Source organism: Xyrauchen texanus, chromosome 45, assembly GCF_025860055.1.
Source record: "Xyrauchen texanus isolate HMW12.3.18 chromosome 45, RBS_HiC_50CHRs, whole genome shotgun sequence".
Lineage (NCBI taxonomy): Eukaryota > Metazoa > Chordata > Actinopteri > Cypriniformes > Catostomidae > Xyrauchen > Xyrauchen texanus.
In genome coordinates, this window is record NC_068320.1 from 25,669,296 (window position 1) to 25,691,130 (window position 21,835).

Here is a 21,835-nt window from a genome sequence, read left to right on the forward strand (position 1 = left end):
GCTAATTCAAAATGCTAATTCATTGGATTTTTGATGTTCTCCCATTTGTGGTGCATCAAAAAGCCTAATTCTGGGTTTGGAAAGAGATGAGCCCAACATAATTGTCAAATGGTAATACAAGATCTGAGAACCTTTTTTTTTAGTCCACAATGACTTAAACACCTCCTGAAAATGCTCAACTAGCACAGGTTTCCCCCTGTGTTGTTGTAATTCCTATTAAAACAGGATATTTGGGTGAAGCGTATCATAAGACTGGTTGTCCCCCTTTTTTTTAAATAGCCTAGAGCCTTTATTTACTTCACAGTCATTGAGCGTGATTTGCTGCTTGCTAATGCTAATCAGAAGTAGGGTCGCCATCCGTCCAGGATTTTCTGTGATTGTCCAGGTTTTTAGCCATCTGTCCCGGGAAATATTTAGTACATTCTGGGATGCAAGATGTCCTGGAAATTAAAATAATTCACTACATTTTCCAATCCCTAATCCTAAATTTGAGCAATAATAATAGAGGTGCCTTAGCAAGAAAAAGTAATAAAGTGTTCTGAGTAATGCGTCATTTATTCAGGGAGTGCAATTGAAGCAATTAAGCGTAAAAAAAATAGTGTGAGCTTTAAGGTTTTTTTTCACACATTATTTATATATTGCCTTTAGCAAGACAATGTCTACTTTCGCTTCATAATTCAAAGCCTTTGCAAGTCGCTGTGCATGCTAGTGGGGCGTATGTAAAGAATGGCCATAATTAGTTCATGGTAATGCATCGTGTCTTCTTGCATTACTGTTGCCCTCTAGCAACCTTAGTGACACTTAACTCACGATTGCATTGGCCTGCAATTTGCGTAGTAGGAAATGCATCTGCTAAATGACATGTGACATCATTTTCCTCATTTATATTCTCTTCGTTAATCACCAGTCTCATCAGAGCACATATTGCAAAGGCTGGTACAATATTGCGTGCTTTTAAAAATGTCAATATTTGAATTGCATAGTGAGGCTAACAGAGCCTCAATCTGCACCCCCAAAAATCAGCACTAAATCTACAGATATATTCGGTCACAGCACGTTTGCATCTATTATATAGCAAATTGTGGCAGGGCGGAGGGCGGGGCCGGGTCGTGATCCTACACACCCAGTCCTGTATTAGGCTAATTATGCCTCCGTGAGGGTTAAAGGTCGACTGCAGGGGATTGTGCGGGAGAGAGAGATCGTTAGCGGACATGTCGGTCATGTGTGTTTCTGTCATTGTTTTAAGTTTCTCATTAGAACTATCATTTATATTATCAAGCCGGTTCTCCGATACGCCGCAGCTTGTTCCTCGGCCACTCCTCCACCCTCTATCGGATGACAGCCGAACGGATCAGAGGCAGTCCTCCAGCCCCTGGCGGATGGAACAGAAGGGGTCTCCCTCGCCCCTGGCAGCGGTTCTCCAGCTCCAGGCGGTTGCCAGTGAGCCCCTTCTCCCCTCGTGGTCGGCGGCCATCGTCCTCTTTCAGGCGGCTGGGCTCCTCGTCCCCCAGCAGATGGCCGCGGCTGCTCCGTTGGGGTGGACGGTAGTGGCGAGAACTCTACTACGGCGTATCCCTCCTCCTTCCCGGGCTTTGGCACCAGTGTAAAGGGATCAATGGAAAGGAGGAGGCGAGAACCGGCTTGACAATGTAAATAATAGTTTAATGATAAACTTAAAAGAAGAAACAAACACGTCCTTAAACGATCTCTCTCTCCCGCACAATCCCCTGCAGTCGACCTTTAACCCTCACGGAGGCATAATTAGCCTAATACGGGACCGGGTGTGTAGGATCACGACCCGGCCCCGCCCTCCACCCTGCCACACAAATATTCTCGTCCTCTTTTCAAACTATTTGTATCCTGTAATGCATTAAATTTCATATAGTCCCACTGAAATCACTTCAATGCACTTTGACTGCCTCACAGCAGTATTTTTGCCATGTCGGCATACAGCTAGATGATTAGAGTAGCTAATGTACTTCATTCCGGTGAAATTATAATTTTTTTGTTGTTACAAATTGAGGGTCAAGTTGAAATGTAACCCCACAATTTTCCGTCTTAAATAATTTCTTTAGACCGTTCTGATTAACTGTGCGTCACAAAAGGAGAGTTGAAAGTCTTGCTTTCTGTTTGTTTCCTGTCTATTTGATCAAGCGAGTCCAAGCCTGCCTCAATGACCAGAGACTCGATTAGGATTCACGCAAGGAAATTATATTTCTCCGTCTGAGCGGCTGATCCTTGCAGGTTAGCTTTTGCACGGCGAGACGAGGGAAAGAGTTCGTCTCACTCTGCAGACAAAACAAATCCCTCTGACTCGCCGTTAAGTGCACACAACGCTTCAGAGAAAAGGAGGGTGTCTGGAACAAAGAGATGACAGACAAAAGGATCTATTACTTGGATTTAGAGGAGAGATTTGACCTTGAAACGGGTATGAATCCAGGCTTGACCACTGCTCACTCTTGTCTCCTGCCTGCCTCAAATCTCAATTTGGTTTCAAATGTCCCTTCCAGAAATGCTGAAGCCAAATGGTCTACATTGTTGAGGAAACCTCAGGCAGGTGTATCAGTTACCAGCCTTAACACAATAATCATGACCTCAGCATTACCTCATCTACCTGACGCCTCATTGAGTTTTTCCTTTATAATGTTATGTTCAGTCGTAAAAGTGATAGTTCACCCCTTGTCGTTCTGTCATCATTCCGTCTAATGCTGCCTAGCGTGTTTGAAGAGACGTTACATTACTAAATCACCAAAATCCTGGCCCTGGAATCCAATTAGACGTGGTCCACCAACCACAAGTGAAGAACTAAATGTCCTGTGCTGTTGTCTGCGATGCATGTCTGCCAGATGGCTTGTTTCAAAGTCTTGTGCATCACCGTTTGTGCCTTTGGGCTGCAAAACGAAAGTAAACGTACCTTTTTAAACCACACTGAAATGTTCAAAGGAACACTAACAAAATGTATAGGGACAATGAGAATGGCAGTGCCTCTTAAAGGGACAGTTCACACAAAAATGAAACTTCACTCATCATTTACTCACCCTCATGTCATCACAGATGCGTATGCTTTCTTTCTTCTACAGAACACAAACAAAGCTTTTTAGAAGAGTATCTCAGCTTTGTAGGTACATACAGTGCAAGTGATAATGACCAGAACTTTGAAGGTCCAAAAAGCACATAAAAGTAACCCATAAGACTCCAGTTGTAAAATCCATGTCTTCAGAAGTAGTCTTCAATAAGCAATATATATATCGAAATGTCCTTTCTTACTATAAATCTCCACTTTCTCATTTAAATTCTTCTTTTGTTTTTGTCGAATATGCATTCTTTGCGCATAACTCCACCTAATTGGCAGGGAGGAGAATGAGGGTGAGTAAATGATGAGAGAATTTTCATTTTGGGGTGAACTCTCCCTTTTAAGAAACTGGTCTCGGAACAGTTGAAAAGGCTTTTTATCCTACCTCCTTAATTAGCCTGCGAAGGCATCATTTACCAGCTTTCAGACGCAGCCAGAGGCTCTGCATTACCTGAAACTGAAAAGGTCGTTTTCAAACCAAAACGGATGTGTGGACAACCCATTATATCAGTTTTTGCTCTGATAAATTGTTTTACAAAATCTAGTTTAAAGTACGTACGAACCATGAGAGCCTTTTGTACTGACATTGTGAACAACGAACTTTTTTCCTAATTAAATTGGAACTTTTTTCCTAATTTTCTTTTATATATAACGTTAGCCAAAATGGTTGGAAAGTTGCCTATAAGGTCGGTTGTGGCGTATTACCATATGGTAATGAATATGTGGTGTATAACGCACAATGTCAGGCACATGCATGTGGGTGGATGCGGTTTGGATCTGAACGCCTTTGTGATACGTGTGTAGGTGGCGATCTGTTGAATAAACACATTCTCAGAGCCAGTGTGCTGCTTTCATGAGTGACAAAAACTCCTATATTTTCTGTTTAGAGGAACTGATGACTAAATCACCTCATGCTGAGAGAGGGGGAGGTCAGCACCATAGGGAACAATACTCTGCAGTTCCACATGAAAAATCAAACATTAACTAAGGGTATTTTAAAGACGTCTTGAGATTTATTAAGTATCATTGGCACCCTTTGCCTGTAACTTGCCCCCTTTTGGCAAAGGTTGGAGACCTCTTGAACTGGAGAGGAGAATGGTGGGAAAATCATGTTTTTGTGTTCACAAATAGCAAAACGGAGAGCAATAGAATGGAACAGAGCATAGCCATAATGTGGAGTTGCATTTATGTATATATCTTTCATTTCTTATGAATGAGAGTCCATCAAGGGAGATTAAGTACATTTGAAACGTATGTAATTCTTTAAGCATTTAACCAAAAATAAGCATTCATTTATGGTAATTTACGATAGTGGATTTTACCGATACGATAACCCCAAGGTGGTGGGAAAAGAAGATAACCGATTAATCGGTCGATAGATTTTAAAATCGATTTATAAACTGTCAAAAATTCCAGATGCAGTTTTTGTTCAACAAAAATCCCAATAATAACTAGAAAAAGGCTTATTTGCAAAATGGTGCAAAATGCAGGAATTTTAGTATAAACAGGCTCGAAACACACCTGAGACCTTTATTTTGAAATCGGCAGCTATTGACAGATTTTCGCGAAAACCGATTGTACATTTTTTTTAACTATCGGCACAGATTAATTGGTAAAACCGATATATTGGTCTACTTCTAATATAAACCACTTTTTTCATTGAATTTCCTGCTAAAATAATTATAACATGATAAAAAATGGTACATACAGTGATATAAGGTCACATCGCCCACTCTTACGAGACATCTTCAAGTGAATAAATGTCTATAACGGTGTCCTAGAAATTGCAAGAAGAAAGTTCAACTGAATGCCAATCAACTAGGGAAGTTACTTCCCCATTGTAAATCACTTTCAATTGGAAAAATACTCCTTTTGAAACCACTGGAAATAAAGAGCGGGATTAGTCAGCGCTCATTTGTGTGTTTGAGAGGGGATATGTAAGGCTGGCACAATTAGATAATTCATGATTCATAAAGAACTAAAAATCGAATTATTAAAGATTAACAGAGACGCTGATGTGCTCTGTGTTCCTGATACAAAATGGGTCATTTTATCAGATAAACTGCTTAAATCACTTCATACTGCTGTGATTTTAACAAGTTGAGTAGAGAGAGTCTTCAAGCATTGTTCCAATAGATTGTGATGTAGGTTTTAAGTGTGTGGCTGCTCACCAGTTGTGTTTCCCGTTCTTTCAGCTGACCTGAAAATAAACAGGGCATATTTGAACAATCTTCATACCTAATAACTTCAGAGTGGCTTGGTTTGCCTGGCACAAATCACACAGTGCTTGTATTAGTCACCAGCAGGGGGCGCCGCTGATCACAGTGCTCTTGTCAAAAATGCTCCGCTTACTCCCTGCAAAATGCTGCAATGATGATGTGTACCCATGCAATCAATTTGTGAGCTTCAGTAAAGCAAGTGTTTCTATTCCTTAACATTTAGCTGAATATTTGCCCCTGCAACACACAAAGACAGTTCTATCCACCACTGAATAAAGGAAAGAACCAAACGTAAATATACATTTTGTGGTTGGAAAAGATGCTAATTCAAAATGCTAATTCATTGGATTTTTGATGTTCTCCCATTTGTGGTGCACCAAAAAGCCTAATTCTGGGTTTGGAAACAGATGAGCCCAACATAAATGTCAAATGGTAATACAAGATCTGAGAACCTTTTTTCTAGTCCACAATGACTTAAACACCTCCTGAAAATGCTCAACTAGCACAGGTTTTCCCCTGTGTTGTTGTAATTCCTATTAAAACAGGATATTTGGGTGAAGCGTATCATAAGACTGGTTGTCCCCCCTTTTTTTTAAATAGCCTAGTGCCTTTATTTACTTCACAGTCATTGAGCGTGATTTGCTACTTGCTAATGCTAATCAGAAAGTAGGGTTGCCACCCATCCAGGATTGTCCCGGTTTTTGGCCATCTGTCCTGGAAAATTTGTATTCCATTCTGGGATGCAAGATGTCTTAAATTAAAAAAAATTCCCTACATTTTCACACACATGAACACTTGTTTATGTGTCCACTATGCAAGGAGAAAAAATGAACAAACTTACTCTCTAATACTGCTCTTTCATATGATTTATTACAACAAAAAAAAAATCGGATTTATTATAGTTAATCGGTTCATTTGGATGGTCTCATAAACTGTCCTCTCCAAGCATTTGAAAGTCTGATTCATTCTAGTGAATCGCTACATTCTAGTGAATCGCTACATTCGTATGAATTAATTTGTTTTCTTTTGCTGAATATTTACTTAAATGTTGCTGTTCTCCTTTATTGTTTTGGTGGTGTAGTGGTCTAAAGCACATAACTGGTAATCTGGTAATCAGAAGGTTGCTGGTTTGATCCCCACAGCCACCACCATTGTGTCCTTGAGTAAGACACTTAACTCCAGGTTGCTCCGGGGGGATTGTCCCTGTAATAAGTGCACTGTAAGTCGCTTTGGATAAAAGCATCTGCCAAATGCATAAATATAAATAAATGTTGTGATATTGCATAAGCTTGTCGAAATAATGCCACGATGAATGCGTGCCATAATCAAAGCTAAAGGCGGTCCAATGAAATATTAGAGTATGTGTTTTTTTTTTGGCCAAACAGTGTGTGTATATATATATATTCGGTGACAGATACGGGTCAGGAGCTTCAGGTAATGTTCACATCAACCATCAGAATGGGGAAATATGTGATCTCAGTGATTTGGAGCATGACATGATTGTTGGTGCCAGATGGGCTGGTTTGAGTATTTCTGGCTTGTATGATGGCCAGCAGTACTGTGAGGTCAAATGTATTGATTGGGTGTCCTGAAATTTTACTGGTGGCCAAGGTGGCAACCTATGTCAGAAGTAGGTGGTTGCATATTCTCATTCAAGAGAGCATTTTCCAAAATGAGTGAGAGCGGTATGAGTCATTACTATTTTTGGTCTTTTTTTACCTGGAAGATCAATTTGAAAAACTTAAAGTCAATTGTATCAATGTTTAGGAGTACACGAACATACAGATGACCTCAAAGCTAACAAGCATGGGCTAAAAGCTACAAAACTCACTTATGTCTGAATGACACGTGATCCAGTCCCATTTGGTTCTTGTCAAACATGGCTGACACAATCCAAAACAGGGCTTGCACATGTTTAGTCCTCTGTATTGTATCCCCAACCCAATATCACATTGCATATTCTCACAACAAGCTTGGAGAGAGATCGGGGGAGGGCACAACAGATTGGTAAATACCATTTAAGGGGGCATTAATTAGGACTAATTAGTATTTGTCTTTGCGACAGAATGTATAAAGAGCAACATTCGTTTTGCATACATTGACACGGCTAGCGGAGGGAAATGCAGACACTCATTAAATGGACTGTAACGGGAAGAGATTACAACCAGGAGGAAGTCCATCATTCACCTCGTGCAGGACGTTAATGGTATAATCGAGCTCTCAAAGGGACGGCCGCTTGGATATTACAGCTTACATTAAATATGAAATATGACGCTGTCCTGATTTTTGTTGTTCTGCCATGTTAAGATGGAATAAATGGTGTCAAGCACCTGGAAGTGCAAGTCGTTTATATGATGAAGCTTTGTTTAAAAATACATTTATGTTTACAACAGAAATAGTTTAAACGGTTCATTTTGTCATTTTGTAATAAGTATCAGGCCTAGTTCAGACAGGCATATCTTTGGCATATCTGACTCAAATACATGTCGTTTTTTGTTGTCTAAACATTAAACAGTGACCCATTCTGCCAAGTTACAGACAAGCGCCTTCTGCCATCAATCATTTTTGCATCAATTGAAAACCAGGAAGTAATCGTGTTCACAAACAATTGTTGAGAGCCTTTCAAAGGTTGCATCTTTGCTCTAAAATGACATTTTTACTCCACTGATGGTTAGGTTTGGGTTCGGGTGTATCGTTAATAAAATAGGACTTCCTGTTGACCTTATTACATCATTTGCAACTAAAAATATAACTTGCTTTTGGCGCCACCCTGTGGACATTTTCCCCAATAACTGGAGCTCACACATGCTCATACGTTCAAAAAAACTTCCATTTTCTGCCACTGGGGGCAATTTTCCATTTCGGTAAGCCCAGACTGATTTCAGCTGTAGAACATTCGATTTTCTGTCACCGAATTCACAGTACGATATGGCGGATCTAAACCAAGGGATCAAGGTTTAGCTGATTAGTACTACCGTATTACTAAGATTAACACCTGCTGGAAGATACCGTAACTACACTATGTAACACTCTCTCTCTCTGTGTGTTTCTCTGTAAAGGTGGGGTTTGTATCGCACAGTCTCTGAAAATCCCTCGGGAACCAAGGCCTGGGGAATTCGACAAGATAATCCGACGGCTCCTGGAGACCCCCAACGCCCGGGCCATCATCATGTTCGCCAACGAAGATGATATAAGGTGCCTCCCTTCTGTTCTCTAAACATGTTCCCTCCAGAGTAATATTGTAGTATGCAAACATGCACTTTCCCTCCCTGCAGTCTTTGCTCAGTTAATACCTTTATATCAGTCTCCGCTAGTATATTGTCCAACTTAACTGCACTGAAATACATATTGAAACCAATTAAAACAGGTCTGGGACTGATGTTAAGTGAGTTTCATTGTGCCTAGAGGGAAGGGATGTTCTAATTTCCTGGTCCGCCCAGGTCTATGATGTTTATGCAACGCAGTCCCAGAGGTGCCGCTCTGTGCGATGAGATTTGGCTTCCACATAAAGAATGAACTAGAAAACGTTTGAAGAACTAACAGGTGCAGAGTGGAACAGTATTCACTTGTATGCCTTGGAGGCAAATTCTACTTAAGATATTACGCTTACGTTACTTTCAGTGTTATACTGTAATTGATTCAGATAAAGGGAAAAACTCATGTCTTGTATAATGTCTTGTAGGGCTAATTAACAAGTTGACTAGGGGCCTACTAACTAGTTCACATTGTACCAAAATATTGACATTCAGCAACAAAGAAACCCTTGGACTGCAAAGATTTGATTGAAGACGCAGTCTACATGTTATCGAACATGCACACTTATAGCTATGGTGCTCATTCAAGCGATGCAAGTTCGAATCTGACTCGCAACATTTCCCGATGTTCTAAATGTGGCAGATTTAAACAAAAATGTATCCATGAAATTCTTAGCAGTTTTGTTTGATAAAAATGAGAGCGGAATGAACGTGTCAATGCATGTGGGTAATTTAAAATGTTTAATACATATATTTTTCGTAAAAGTTGCACTCAGCAATTTTTTCCTCATTAAAAAAGTTTAACTCCTGAAAACATATAGGCCTAGTGTAATATTGCTATAAATGTATGAAGTCATGAGCACTCACATTAAATTGAAGACTCCAGTTATATCATTAATCTTATAAAAGCTGTTTTAGTCTACATGGAGAGGGTCCGCACATGGGGGCGGCCATGTTGGAATCACATGACCAGCCGAATACTACTCGTTTAATCTCAGTGACCATCCTGATATGTGACACTTTCACTCATTGATTAAATGAATCATGGCTGACTGTGAATACAACATTTCTGCAATGGCATCTGAAACTGAAAACTGTTGATTTTAAATGATGCTGCATCCAAACCAATAGGTGTCAGTGCAAGTCCAAGATTGTCTGGGGACTAGTTCAACCTCACACTTACACTTTGGAAATTATTTAACGTCGCTTGCATTGGGTATATTTTTGTACATTTCTGTCGTTATATTGTGGAATGCTTTATTTGGATTTGTTTTCTTTCCTAATAATTTTTTTTTTAAATAAATTCATGCATTTTGACAGGAAAAATAGTATACAGTTTATAGTCAAATTACAGCACATTGAAAATTTGCGATTAATCGCTAACTGTATATATATATATATATATATATATATATATATATATATATATATATATATATATATATATACTGTATATACATACAATCACACATTTTCAGAATGTAATTTTTTTTTTTGAAGCAAATGAAGCAAATTTATTAAAAATAAATATATGCTACTGCAGTTGCAAGTTCGAATCCAGGGCATGCTGAGTGACTCCAGCCAGGTCTCCTAAGCAACCAAATTGTCCTGGTTGCTATGGAGGGTAGAGTCACATGGATTAACCTCCTCGTGGTCACTATAATGTGGTTCTCACTCTGAATGGGGCGCGTGATGAGTTGTGCATGGATGCCGCGGAGAATAGCGTGAAGCCTCTACACGCGCTAGGTCTCCACGGTAACGCGCTCAACAAGCCACGTGATAAGATGCGCGGATTGACGGTCTCAGACGTGGAGGCAACTGAGATTCGTCCTCCGCCACCCGGATTGAGGCGAGTCACTACACCACTACGAGGACTTAAGAGCACATTGGGAATTGGGCATGAAAAATTGGGAGTAAAAACAAAAAATATATATATAAATATGCTTGTCTCTATTTAGTTTCCTTTGATTATGAAGCAAATCTCTCCATTAACATTTCTTTGCCCAGTGTCAAATTTTGGATGTAGCCCTCTATAGCATAAAGGACAACTTGTTGCATTGATAATCCATAAATTATTTAAAAAACAGTTTGTTTTATATTATTTAGCAACAGTAAATAAGTGATACCTGTATTTTCTGTAATATAAATCACTTTTATTTCTTTTTTTTAATTATCTGAAAGGTCCTTTTAGTCTAAAGCCATTTATATGTTGTAATTAATATCATCCAGTTGTGCCATTTGACTATATTCAGGTGCGTATTTATTTCCGTAAAATACGGTACTTGTCTTCCACAGTGTAGAGAACAAATGGACAAGATCTTCTCATCAAGCTCCTAGTTTTAGTACTCCAGATCCTAGTAGAGACTTTGACATGAATGAAGATTAAATGAGTGTGTTTATTTGAATATCATTCTGTGGATTACAACAAACAGATGCCAATTACACTTGACGCACATTTATCAGTACTTGTGCCATTCAACGGATAACATACTGCAAAGCACTCAAGCATGAGAAACGGATGTGCTAGTTTCACACCATGTGCTTTGTGATTTGAAGCTATTGCATCATTGTTTTCATCTACAGACGAGTCTTGGATGCCGCCAAGAGAAGCAATCAGACGGGTCACTTCCTGTGGGTGGGGTCTGACAGCTGGGGCTCCAAGATCTCACCGGTGATTCAGCAGGAGAGAGTGGCGGAGGGGGCCATCACCATCCTGCCCAAACGAGCCACTGTCGAGGGTACGAGGAAATGCCAAAACACGTTCATATCAAATAAATGACAAAAATGTCAGAATCAATCAAACATTATTTTGTGGGACAGACATATTGAACAGGAATAAGCAAACATGATATTGCAAATACTAGGTGAGGAATTTGCACATTATATTATTTAAAGAACAGTGACATAATTGCATCATCCTCTGGACAAATCAGTACACAATTCCAATACACCATGTATGCATATATACCAAATCCTGTCGATTGAGCCGTACATTTTCTCAATTCATCTGCCATTGTAAGATGTGGCAAAGAGTGCATTTTGCTCCCTGTGTAAAACCCTTCCATGTCAACAGCCTTAGTAAATTGATTTGCAGGATTACTCAAAGACTTGCATTGCAGTTTAGGTGTGGATACACAGTGCAGTTTTCATTAAAAGTGGATTAAATGATTCAGAGTGATCCATTTGTTTCTTCCTGCCAGTACTGGCAGGCAAAGCATTGCTGACCGTTAGCAACATAGCATGACATTTAAAACTGGATCTATAGTGGCAACTACAGCTGAAACTCTCAAGTCATCATATGGCAACAGCTCGGGAATAGACCCACCAATTAATGCACTTTTGTCAGAACACACTGTATAATTGTGTCTGTTGGGACATGGATTAGAGACAAACAGCCCGACAGGAATACCGCAGAGGATTCGCTCTGCCACTTTGTCATTCTTTCAGATACTTATCTCCATCTCTTTACCTTTCTTCTCAGCATTCGATCGCTACTTCCGTAGCCGTTCGCTCTCCAACAACAGAAGGAACGTGTGGTTTGCGGAATTCTGGGAGGAGAACTTCGGCTGCAAGTTGGGGATGCACGGCAAACGGCCAGGAAGCCTTAAAAAGTGCACTGGTAGGAGATGTTGAACAGATGTTGATGTTTTTTGATATTCTGTAAAGTCATATTGTCGTTTCCACAGAATCATCGCTGAAAGACAACAACAGATGAAGGAGTTTAAGAGCTTTTTGAAGCCAGGGTCACCCCACAATCCATCTGTCCAGAACGTGACAACAGTATTTACAGGAAACAATTACAGTTTTTCCTGCAGTGATGGCATTGAGAGGCCTTCACGCTAATGCTTTTTAGCAATGTACTTTGGTGCACAACACTAAGGGGGGTGAACAAATCTTTATGACATGTCTCTGAAGGACGTTTGGTGCTAATTTTGGTTATATCGCTCTTGTTTTTGATCACATCTCTGGCGTATGTTAGTTGCAATCACAGTGAACAGAACTGATCTATATCAGAAAATCAAACTGTTACACCCTTTATGTTTAAATAATTACTAAAAGGAACAGTTCACCCAAAAATAAACATTCTCTCACTATTTCTTCACCCTCATGCCATCCCTGATGTCTATGACTTTCTTTCTTCTGCAGAACACAAATTAAGTTTTTTAGAGGAATATTTCATCTCTGTTGGTCCAAACAATGCAAAGGAATGGTGGCTAGAACTTTGAAGCTCCAAAAAGCACATAACGGTAGCAAAAAGTAATCCATATGACTCCAGTGGTTAAATACACACTACCGGTCAAAAGTTTTGAAACACTTACTCATTATTTATTTTATATATATATATATTAGTGCTGTCAATCGATTAAAAGTTTTAATCGAATTAATTACATGATGTCCTGATTAATTAATCGTGATTAATCGCATTTAATCGCATATACAAATATTTGCTGAGAAAGCCCCTCATATAACAATAATTCAATATATGATGAAATAATGACACATAGTTATCTTTAAATATTAAAAAATGATCAGAAATGTTATAAGTGAATTTGTCAATCAGTTGGAGATTTATTATGAGGACTTGTTTAAGGACCCGTCAATCTACACCTGATTCAGACATGCTTGTGTAGCGTCTTGGATGTGTTGCGTCATAAACATAAATGTTTTAGGTCACTGTGTCAGGTTAAATATAGTTTAATACTTAGAACACATCTTGAGATTCCTTAGTTCAGATTTGCGCTCCATCAAGTGTTTTGAACGCAAGAACGTTACGCATGTTTGTGTTGTTGCTCTTCACTATATAAACTGTGCATTGCCACACAGCTGAAGTTAGAAAAGTGCACAAACACCCAATGGTACAAAATGTGGGTGCCTGTCCAAATTGGCATCAGAGAAAGAAAGATATGACGGCACTTCACAGCCCCAAAATGTAAAAAATATTTTTTAATATTTATATATCTTACCTAAGGTGACGCTTCGAGCTCACGGCTCTTCATCAGAAAATAAAACCATTCAAAGGTTGGCCCTTATGTACCCCAGAACAATCAATCATATACATCACATGATTAACCAGAGATATTGTGATGCCTCAACGTGCACAAAGAGAATAAACGATCAAACTGAAGACCAATTAAAAATGCAAACCAGAGAAGAAGAAATACATTACAAAAAAATACAAATTATGATGAGAAATTATAACAAAAATGAATAGTCTTAATAGCAGTAGTGCATTAAAAGTACTATGGTGCTCCATCATGATAGAATTCATTTTCTAGATGTATATGTCAACAATACCACGACTGGTCTTGAAAAAAGTCTATAAAGTAAACCCACTGACCGTAATACTTTCCTACATGGGCCTTCTTACCACCCTGTTCCATTGAAACCTTCTTTACCTATTTTACCGCTACATTACGTTTAGACAGGTACCATAGTGATACCACGTTTTTAGGACATGCACTGTGGTTATACCATGCTATGATTTGAAATGCCTGTGCAAATACAATGGTATATGAATATGGTAATCATTCAGTACTCTACTCCAGCATAACTCAATGCATAATGCTATTGCTTCATGACAAACATGTCATATGCTATGCCATACAACAGCCACAGGCACCCAGACTGCCAACAACCCCCTCAACTGAGCCAATCTGCTCCAGACTGCCCACAGCTAACAGACTGAGTTTACTTTCCCTAAACAACCTGTCAGCAGAGGGACAATGAGTTGTTTTACATGCCAAGTATTATTTGTGCTGAGTAAAAAAATATTGTGTAGCAGTGATTGCAGCTGTAATATGCTGCTCCGATATTGAAGCTTTTAGACGTAATTTTTATGTAATTTTTGGAGACAGTAATGAACGTGACTAACACACAGTATTGGATTTGGATCGGGAACGTCGGACCGATAACCGATCCAAATCCGATACTGTGTGTTAGTCATGTTTGTTACTGTCAAGCTCAAAAAATGATATAAAAGAACCATAAAAACACAATTAAAGCAGTTCATATGACTCGTGCATTTTATTCAAAGCCACTTGAAGACGTGCGATATCTCTGTGAATCACAAAAGACTGTTTAATAAGTAAATATATAATATGCACGCACAGCTCCAGTGTGTCAGTGAATGGCGCTGCTCTGTTTACACACACATTCGCGGCTATCTTTAGCCTTCACGCGGTGTGCAATATTAGAGCTCTACTCACGAACAACATCTCATATGTAGATGCTCAATAGTTCGGTTCACTTAATATGCATTTAGAACGGCGCCGGAGGAGCATTTGACCAGAATTTGAATAAGAAGCGACTGTGAACTTGTCTACAAACAGACACTTACAGGACCTCCTGGAGAGTTCAGAATTTCAAAATAAAAGCATGAGGGTTTAAAAGGTAAAGGTGCACGATTGAGATATATTACTATAAATTACTATTATAATATATTATTATTTGTTTTCAAAAAAGTCCAGATACAAGTTGAAAAATATTTGCCAAAAATAAATAAATTGCTCGTTGACTTTTTTGCTGCTACATTAGTAAGCTATACATTTATATGAGCTATACATTTATATTAAATAATATGTAGTTAGAGGTTTGTGTTTCTTTACATATTAATGAGTACTCCCAATTAGTTCCACAAAATAAAGTAAAGATATTCTAAACTGATTGTGCAAAAGCTGGTATCGTATCCGGATCGGCATCGGCCGATACTGAGATTTCCGATATCGGAATCGGATCGGAAGAGAAAAAGTGGTATCGGTGCATCCCTACTTATAAGTCTTATATTGATATCTGTAGTCTGTTCTCTCTGAACTTTAGAGTTAAACAGGCTGTTTTTGACTTCTGTAACACTTTATATAATAAGGCTCCATTTGTTAACATGAACTAACAATGAACAATACATTTACAGCATTTATTAAATATTAAATTCAACATACAGTAATACATTTTTAAAATCAAAAGTTTTATATCTTATAGGGCTGTCGATTAAATGTGTTAATTTGGTGCGATTATTTATCTAAAAAAATATCACGTTAAAAAATGAATGCAATTAATCATGTCCCCGACCGTAATATGGAAGATTCCTGAGCAATTCAAGCTTGTAGTACCACCTGTTTTCTCCAGGGGGCAGTAAGCGAAACTCGCTGTATAGGCAACGGGCAGCATACAGAGAGCAAACCACACTTTGATGAGGAAGCATACTTGCATTTAAACACAGAGTACAAATCCGAATGCAGGGATCTCAAGACGCGTTTTTCTACATTTCAGACTTCGTTTAACTTGCCACAGCGACCTAAAAACAGTACGTTAATGATGCGATGCAATCGAGACGCCCCAATAGCATCCGTCTGACACAGGTGTACATTGGCGCATCCTTAAACAAGCCCTTAGACCTGTGATTGGCTTATGTTCAATAATATGAAAATAAACAACACATTGAATATCAAATCCACTTTTTGTTATGTATTTTAAATGCTTGTGTGCAAAAGTAATGTCATATATTTTAATTACCTGCTTTATTTTATTTATAATTGTAATATAACTATATATAATTAATTAATCATTATATATTGAATCATTGTTATTTGAGGGGATTTCTCATTAAATATTTATGTATGCGATTAATTTGAGAGAACAGATGTGTTTTATTAACATTAACAAAGATAAATAAATTGTTAGTTCATGATACCTAATACATTAATTAATGTTAACGAATGTGAAGACTTGAATATCTAAACAAACTCTGTTTTGCTTGGTTATCCTCTTCATATGAATTAATATCAACATCAATTGTTTGGAAAATAGACTAATGTATAAAAGTAATCATTTAAATTAGTTGATTATAAGTATAGTAACAACAATACATTTTATTGTAAAATATAACCATAGCCAATATGTAATAGTTTGAGAGAGTTTAGGGAGATCGACTTGATTGTGTCATTCACAGTGTGTTGTGGGAGTGGCCAGTTGCTGCAGAGCTCTTTTAGCGGACTTTGTTTGACGCTGATCTCTGATTGGTTCTTCAGTTATTCAGGATTGTGGGTACTGTAGGAATTCCGCTATTAAACACAATTTATGATAGGGTTGACTTCAAAGGTTTCTAAGTTATCGTAAAAAATTATTTGCCTCTGGAAACAAACAAACAAAAAGGAATAAAATTTATTTTTATTATTTAAATTGCCAATAGCCTTTAGTTGTCATGACAGCCATAAAGCATGATTTGCAGCTGTATATATAGTTTGTTGGTGGCAGTGGAATTAGGGGGAGGGACATTCTCATTCTAGAATCATCATTATTTTTGTTATGTTTTCCCCTTAAGAGAAAGACTATACATTTTAAAAGCATACATTTGCAAAAAGTCAGTTTTGTCCACTTTTAAGGGTAGCCTATACTATCATATTAAATAACCTCAAAGCTAACAGACATGGACTAAAAGATAAAAACTCCAATTTTGTGTTTAACAAGCTAGGAAAGTCTGCCATGTCCTCTTTAATAATATAAAAATAAAGAAAAACCCACTCCTGAGAGAACTAATAAAACGGTTGATTAATTCTGCAGTATAAAAGAGAACAAAATCTGCAGCTGTGTAGTGAGAAATCCATTTTGAGCGACAGGATTTAATGTGTGTGTGGGTGTTTGCATTTATTTGTGTGTGTGAACGTAAGCTCAGAAATTTGCGCCAAGGTTCTTGTGCATTGCATTGCTCTGCTTTGATTTAAAGAAGCTTCCGCTACGTCTGACAGAGAATGTGCCTGACATAATGAAAATAATTATGGCACAATCACACACACCACATTTTCAACCGCTCACATTTTGTGACATCCAGTCATTTGTGGTTGAAGTATTGCACTGATGATTTTCTTCGCACACAAACACAACAACAGTGCTATCAGCAAAGTGGACAATATCTTTCTATTTCCGTCACAAGTGATGGATGCAATGCATCTTACAATAGCGTAGCTTATGCGGCATTGCATACAGAGACAGATGTGGAATATTCCTACATCATATTTCCAAATTTCATAAAGGAGTTTCATTGCCCAACACTTGCCGTTGATGTATAAAGTAACAGAACGGCAATGCTTCCGTTGGCTTTGCAGGTGTTCAGTTGTCAACAAAGAAGTCTAAACAGGTTTTTATTATTGTTTAACTTGGAATCATTAATGCCTTTTATTTGCTTAAAAGTAATTGATTAACATTAACTGTGCACATCTCCCTGCATGCCGCCATGTTTGCGAAACATCACACACCCAAATCTCTGTGAACTTAAGTTGAGGAATTCTGCAAGAGTTTCCAAGTTTTCCAAGTGGGATTCTGGTGCTATTTGTACATGGTACCTGGCTAATTCTGTGGTTTTTGAATGTCTTATCATAGTATTACCATGTTTTTACCATGTTACTATGGTGTAACGTAGTTCAATGGAAAGGAGGAGGCGAGAACCGGCTTGGCAATATAAAATACACTATCACTGATATATATATATATACTCACCTAAAGGATTATTAGAAACACCATACTAATACTGTGTTTGACCCCCTTTTGCCTTCAGAACTGCCTTAATTCTACGTGGCATTGATTCAACAAGGTGCTGAAAGCATTCTTTAGAAATGTTGGCCCATATTGATAGGATAGCATCTTGCAGTTGATGGAGATTTGTGGATGCACATCCAGGGCACGAAGCTCCCGTTCCACCACATCCCAAAGATGCTCTATTGGGTTGAGATCTGGTGACTGTGGGGGCCATTTTAGTACAGTGAACTCATTGTCATGTTCAAGAAACCAGTTTGAAATGATTCGAGCTTTGTGACATGGTGCATTATCCTGCTGGAAGTAGCCATCAGAGGATGGGTACATGGTGGCCATAAAGGGAAGGACATGGTCAGAAACTCAGGTAGGCCGTGGCATTTAAACGATGCCCAATTGGCACTAAGGGGCCTAAAGTGTGCCAAGAAAACATCCCCCACACCATTACACCACCACCACCAGCCTGCACAGTGGTAACAAGGCATGATGGATCCATGTTCTCATTCTGTTTACGCCAAATTCTGACTCTACCATCTGAATGTCTCAACAGAAATCGAGACTCATCAGACCAGGCAACATTTTTCCAGTCTTCAACTGTCCAATTTTGGTGAGCTCTTGCAAATTGTAGCCTCTTTTTCCTGTTCAGTAGTGGAGATGAGTGGTACCCGGTGGGGTCTTCTGCTGTTGTAGCCCATCCGCCTCAAGGTTGTGCGTGTTGTGGCTTCACAAATGCTTTGCTGCATACCTCGGTTGTAACGAGTGGTTATTTCAGGCAAAGTTGCTCTTCTATCAGCTTGAATCAGTCGGCCCATTCTCCTCTGACCTCTAGCATCAACAAGGCATTTTTGCCCACAGGACTGCCGCATACTGGATGTTTTTCCTTTTCACACCATTCTTTGTAAACCCTAGAAATGGTTGTGCGTGAAAATCCCAGTAACTGAGCAGATTGTGAAATACTCAGACTGGCCCGTCTGGCACCAACAACCATGCCACGCTCAAAATTGCTTAAATCACCTTTCTTTCCCATTCTGACATTCAGTTTGGAGTTCAGGAAACTGTCTTGACCAGGACCACACCCCTAAATGCGTTGAAGCAACTGCCATGTGATTGGTTGATTAGATAATTGCATTAATGATAAATTGAACAGGTGTTCCTAATAATCCTTTTGGTGAGTGTATATTTTAATTATCAACTTAAACAAAAGACATCAACACACACATGACGGACATGTCCGTAAATGATCTCTCTCTCCCGCGCCATCCTCCGCAGTCGGCCTTTATCCCTCTCGGAGGCTTGATTAGCCTGATACGGGACCTGGTGTGCAGAATCACGACCCGGCCCTGCCCTCGCTCCAGGCGGTCGGGGAGTCACCTCCTACACTCACAGATGGCGGTCTTCTGTCGACCCCTCCATGTTTCTGATGGATGGCAGGGCACTCCTCCGCCCCTGGCAGGGGCTCCATCGCTCCAGGCGATCCCACTCGCCTCGCGGATGGCGGCCGTACACCGCGTCCGGGCGGTCGGGCTACTCCCTCCCCCGGCGGATGCCAGTGTCAAGGACTCCGCTACGGCCATCCCTCCTCCTTCTCGGATTTCGGCACCAGTGTAACGTAGTTCAATGGAAAGGAGGAGGCGAGAACCGGCTTGGCAATATAAATTATATTTTAATTATAAACTTAAACAAAAGACAACAACACACACATGACGGACATGTCCGTAAACGATCTCTCTCTCCCGCGCCATCCTCCGCAGTCGGCCTTTATCCCTCTCGGAGGCTTGATTATCCTGATAAGGGACCGGGTGTGCAGAATCACGACCCGGCCCCGGCCTCCACCCTGTCACATATGGTAAAACCATGTTTTTTGAACATAGTACAATGGAAATACCTTGTTTTAGAAAATGAACCATGGTAATACAATGATTTTGGAAATTTTACCACTGTAATGCCATGTTTTTATGAGACAAGTATCATGCTGTTGGAAATTTACCAATGAAATTAAAAAAAAATTTAACATGGGTGTTACCATAAAATGACCATACATTTTTGTATTTTATCATGGTAATACCATGTTTTTGTACTATTTCCATGTTTTTTTGGACATGATTCCAAGGTATTACCATATTTTTGTTACTATGGTAAAACCATGTTTTCTGAACATTGATTGTACCATGGTATCACAAGTTTTTTGACATGGTAAAATGGTAATACCATGTTTTTTTAATGGTACCATGATCATACCATGCTGTTTGGACATGGTACAATACACCGATCAGCCACAACATTAAAACCACTGGCCTAATATTGTGTAGGTCTCCCTTGTGCCGCCAGCCCGCATCTCAGAATAGCAGATGAGATGATATTCTTCTCACCACAATTGTACAGAGCGGTTATCTGAGTTACTGTAGACTTTGTCAGCTTGAACCAGTCTGGCCATTCTCTGTTGACCTCTCTCATCAACAAGACATTTCCATCCACAGAACTGCCGCTCACTGGATTTCTTTTGTTTATAGTAACATTTGGAGTAAATTTTAGAGACTGTTTTGGTGGCACGAGGGGAACCTACACAATATTAGGCCGGTGGTTTTAATGTTGAGGTTGATCTGTATATTAATACCAATGTTTTGGGGAATTGTGCCATGGTAATACCAAGTTGTATTGGACTTTCTAATATAATATTACCATGTTTTTTTGAACATGGTACCAAGTTAATACCATGTTTTCAGACATTTCGCCATGGTAATAGCATTTCTTTTGATATTGTACCATGGTAAAACCATGTTTTTAGGACAAATATCAAGGTATAGCCATGTTTTTGGACATTACTATAGTATTACCATATTTTTTGGTTTGTTTGTTTGTTTTATGGATACCATATCAATGCTGTTTTATATTATGTTTTTTGGACATTATACTATACTTGAATCATTTTGCCATTTTTGGCCCTAGTAGGTAGTTGTAAGTTCTGACTTTCCAAGTTAAATGAAAAGCATTTTTACAGCAGATCTTGGTCTTGTGCCCATATTATCAGCATTCCATAGAAGGAATATTACAGCAACTATAGAAAACAATGGAATCGGGATTTGGATATATGTAGGTTGAGATCTAGGTATAATTCAAGGAAAGCTCTGTTTTGAACGAGTCGGTAGGATCAGCTGGCCGATCTGTCTCCTGGGATCCCACCTGGTTGTGCGGTCGCAATAGATTGTGATATCAGCCTGTGATGGAGTTTATAGTGGCACAACATGAGCAGATGCATGAGGCCTTTTTTGTCCGCAAATGTTGTGAGCTGCATTTTAGTGACGCTTGAATACACAGCGATGAATCATTGCTGTTGAGCGAATGTGTGCGTGTCTGTACACGTCTGCAGGAATGAATGCATATGAATCTGTACACAATGCAAATGTGAGTGTGCCACTAGCATCACCAAACAGAATTGAAAAAATTCCACTGTTGTCAAACAGGTTTTCCAAATACCCCTATGCCATTCCAAACTTGCTATGTCGAGCTATTTAATCCACTGTGCACAGTGGCACAAAACAGGTCTATGAATTTATTTCCCAAGCGTCCTCTGTGCTCTATCTACTCATAAGCACACTCCTCTTTACAAGCAATCAGCTTGCTTTAATTACAACATCTCCATGATCCATGTCACCATGACACCGGCCTTGTGATTGATTCCACAGCGGTAGATTGTATTCCATGTTGATGACGCAAAGGTCATGACCCCGCCTACTTCTCATTAATAGCGTCAGTGAAGGGCGGCACTG

The 21,835-nt window shown here is 39.2% G+C and overlaps 1 pseudogene; it reads left to right on the top strand.

The window, feature by feature from the left end:
* The window catches only part of LOC127637646 (metabotropic glutamate receptor 8-like), a 249,579-nt pseudogene that overhangs the window by 156,764 nt on the left and 70,980 nt on the right, over window positions 1–21,835 (top strand).